The sequence below is a fragment of the Tinamus guttatus genome, unplaced genomic scaffold, assembly GCF_059628265.1.
Source record: "Tinamus guttatus ecotype Peru unplaced genomic scaffold, ASM5962826v1 Tinamus_guttatus_pri_ptg000320l, whole genome shotgun sequence".
NCBI classification, from domain to species: domain Eukaryota; kingdom Metazoa; phylum Chordata; class Aves; order Tinamiformes; family Tinamidae; genus Tinamus; species Tinamus guttatus.
In genome coordinates this window covers 125,050-129,316 of record NW_028288854.1, presented here as the reverse complement: position 1 = coordinate 129,316, position 4,267 = coordinate 125,050, and positions in this window count along the sequence as shown.

Below are 4,267 nucleotides of genomic sequence, written 5' to 3'. Positions count from 1 at the left end.
CTGATGTGGTGGCTCTCTTGGACGGGTACCTGGACTTCCTATATGCCTAAAGGTGCAGTAGTGACTCTTCTGCTGAGGGAACAGGCTCTGCAATTCATTTCCTTTCTGCTCTGTGGGCTGGGCTGGTTTTAAACGGTGAGGGCTCGTTTGCTTGCTTGAGGAAATCATATTGTTACACTTTCTGTGCAAGTCGTTGTCCACTGGGCATTCCTTGAGACATTCTGGATGGCTGTGATGGATTTCAGTCCCATAGTCACAATTATTTCTGCAAGGTTGGGACAATGCAACACGGCTTGGGCTTCCAGCCTTTGATGATTCCTGTAGCTAGTGGTGTCCCCCAGGGGTCAGTCCTCAGCTCAGCCCTGTTCAATTTATTCATCAATGACCTGGATGAAGGCACAGAGTGCTCCCTCAGCAAGTTTGCTGATGGTACCAAACTGGGAGGAGTAGCCGATAACCCAGAGGGCTGCACTGCCATCCAGAGGGACCTGGACAGACTGGACAACTGGGCAGTGAAAAATCTCATGCAATTCAACAAGGCCAAGTGCAAGGTCCTGCACCTGGGGAGGAATAACCCCAGACACCAGTACAGGCTGGGGACCGACCTTCTGGAGAGCAGCTCTGCAGAGAGGGACCTGGGTGTCATGGTGGACGACAAGTTGACCATGAGGCAGCAGTGTGCCCTCGTGGCCAAGAAGGCCAATGGGATCCTGGGGTGCATTAAGAAGAGCGTCTCCAGCAGGTCGAGGGAGGTGATCCTGCCCCTCTACTCAGCCCTGGTGAGGCCACATCTGGAGTATTGTGTCCAGTTCTGGGCTCCACAGTACAAGAGGGATGTGGAGCTGCTGGAGAGAGTCCAGCGCAGGGCCACAAGGATGATCAGGGGCCTGGAACATCTGCCCTATGAGGAGAGGCTGAGGGAGCTGGGCCTGTTCAGCCTGGAGAAGAGAAGGCTCAGAGGGGATCTAATCAGTGTCTATAAGTACCTCAAGGGAGGCAGTGAGGAGGATGGTGCTGGCCTCTTTTCACTGGTGGCCACTGACTCAACTAGAGGAAACGGCCAGAAACTGTAGCCTTAAAAGTTCCACAGGAACTTAAGGAAGAATTTCTTGACAGTGAGGGTGACAGAGCACTGGAACAGGCTGCCCAGAGAGGTTGTGGAGTCTCCTTCTCTGGAGATCTTCAAAACCCGCTTGGACGCACTCCTGTGCCACGTGCTCTAGGTGACCCTGCGTGTGCAGGGAGGTTGGACTAGATGACCTCTAGAGGTCTCTTCCAACCTTAAGCATTCTATGATTCTATGATGCTATGCATTACTATTCTTATAAGAAGTTTGTGGTTGTATCATACCTAGATAGGAACCATTCAGCTCCAAACACCACTGCTGGCATGAGCTCTTCTTACAGGATGCCTGCAATAAGAGGAACCATTTCTGATGAATTAAAAGATGCATATCTCTGCCCATTAATTTTATAGGGTGACATGCTCTTTCAGAATTAGATTTGCTGCATCATTTTGATGGACATACAGCCCAACTTGAGAATATGTTTATCAAAAGACAGAAACAAGTCTGCTATCAAATCTACATTTCATTCCATCTACACAAGCACAATAAACCTAAAACTACTGCCTGCAAGATCCTCAGCGTAAAATGAGTTGCTTCTGAGTATCAAGTACTTGTGAGCATCTAAGGTTACATAAAATCAACTTGAAGTGTGGCAAAAACATTAATGCTTGAATATGTTTAATTTTGAATACTGAGCCAAAAAAATCCATTCAGACACTATAAATACTCTTTGATTGGGCATTACAAAGCAGGAGATTTGATGTAAAACATTTCACCTTGCACTGAATGGGATCTTACCACTGCAAATTTGATGAGAGTTTTTGAAATATCTTTACAGAAACACAGATAAAAACCAACTACTTTCAGTAAAAAAATGGTTGTACATCAAAAGTTGTCATTTAAATTCTGCTATAAATGTAAGTGATTTTTCAATTAAGCTGGGCAAGTGATTACACTCTGATAAAATTCTGAAGAAAGCAAGCAACCATAATTCACATTTGTCAACCCGGTGCAAGGAAATTTTAGTGGTTTTGTTATACTTGTGGATATTATGCAACAGACATCAAAATCCTACTTCCATGCTGGAGTATCTCTGCGCTGTGGTTCATCTAGGCAGTTCAGCATTTGAGTTGCTACACGCATCAGAATAACAGGGATTCAGGCACTCGCCTTCCTGTTTCTAGATCTGTGCATCAAGTTCAATAATACTGAATTTAATCGCTCTTAGCTTTTGACCTTTGACAAAAATCTTTGTTAATCAGATAAACCAGGTTTGTTAAAGACAACTAAATCACCTTAGCAGCAGTGAAATTTGGTGATCAGTGATGGGTAGAAAAACATTATTTATACTATCAAACAGATGCTCAGGTATTATCCATATACAGTGGAAGAAAACCAGGAAGTCCCAAACCCCTAGAACTCAAGAATGCAAGTCAGCACATGGCAAGGATTAAGAGAGATGTAATCCAAATCTATGTAATGTTTATAATGTATTAAATACTTTTTTTATATATAAAAAACCCAAATATACTCTGCTGCCCTTCAAGGCACCCAATTACAAGTTTCCTGTAGACTTCACAGATTATGAATTAATATAGATTAGCATCTGAATACTAATATTTTATTATTTCCCGATTTGTGGATACAAAAAAAAAATCCTCTCCCCCCTATGACAGGAAGCAATGGATGTCATGGCTTGCCCCAAAGGGCCCCATGAGTTGGAGGCATTAGCATTAATGTCAGTACTAGCTGTCTGAGCAAAGTCAGGTGCATGGACAGGTTGCAAAGTACAGGACATAAAAATATTTTCAAGTCAGAGGTGTCGAGGGTCACTCTCGCGCCAAGTGCCAGGGCCCTCCCCACAAGCCAGAGCAAACAACACCTCCACACAAAGCAAGGTGGACTCCACCCTGCTGTTGTCTACAGCAGAGCTTTATACCCATGCAGGTAGGCATGCGCTAAGGAGCGGCGTTCTCATTGGCCAGCTACAGGTTCCCAGCTGATTGGTTGCCGGGTGTCAGTCCTGTTCTTCTCTTCCTGGTGAATCCCATTACTCCGGTTCCCAGTATTCTTACTAAGGCCCCAACATCTCCCCCTCTTTTTTGGAAAAAACAAAAATTAGCAATAAACATTGCAACATTTACAAAAAACAAATTAACATAGCTGTAAGCCTCAGCATTTCCCCTCTTTTTACAAAAAAGAAAAATTGGCAATATCATGCATCAAAGTATTACAAACAAAAACAAAGTAACATAGTTGCAAACACAAATATGATCATTCTGATCACGCTTTTATGTTAGTGTTTCATTTTTAAATTCCCAAGACAAAGAAAAATGGTCCCAAAGGAATACACAATTTCATTTTGCTTACAACCACAGAAATTCTTCTTGGAAAGGTAATTGTGCTCTTCATTTCAGCAACAGGGGAAGGAAAAAATCTTGCCCTTTGGAGCTGGGGAGGATGGGGGTCCAAGTTAGTATGGTCAGACTGGATATGCTATCATTTTTAGTTTTCAACTGCTGGAAAGTTCTTCCAGTCACAGAGTCCGCCGCTCTTTTCAGTTCCAGACCTTGAGGAAGCTGTCCCACGATCCTGTTGCCACTGCCATTCCATCATCAGTCACATGTAAGCAACTGACACAGAGCAGGTGTCCTTGCTGATCATAACTATCAGCTTTCAGTGTATCCCAGACCTTGTAGTTGAAGTCGTCATAACCAGCTAGGAGGAGACGTAGCTGTCCCAGATTATAAGCTTGCCATCCTGGGAGGCACTGACTAGAAGCCTGGAATCAGTCCCCCAGTGCATTGCGTAAATTTTTGCCAAGTGTCCCCGGAGTGTTCTTCTAGTACGCATTTGAATTCTCCCCACAGGGTCAATGTTGGCTGTGATCTGAGCCAAGGTGGCGTTAGCACATGCTTTCCTAGCATCCCTGATTTGGTTTTTCAGTTGCTCGGCCTCCTGGCATAACTGGTCAAGCTCACTCATTTTCCCGTGCTAAAGTTGCACTTCACTGCCACCTCTGAGAGGACCACAAATCTGCCCTTCCGTCCGCTGCTCATTAACAGGCCCGGTTCGTCCGCCCGCCCCGGCCTGCTCCCGGCAACACTGCAGCTTGGGGGGGGCAGGAGAAGGAGAAGAGGGTGGCGGTTGGGGGGGAGGGGGTCGCTGGCTCTCAGCTCCTCCCCAGGGGACCAGTGCACA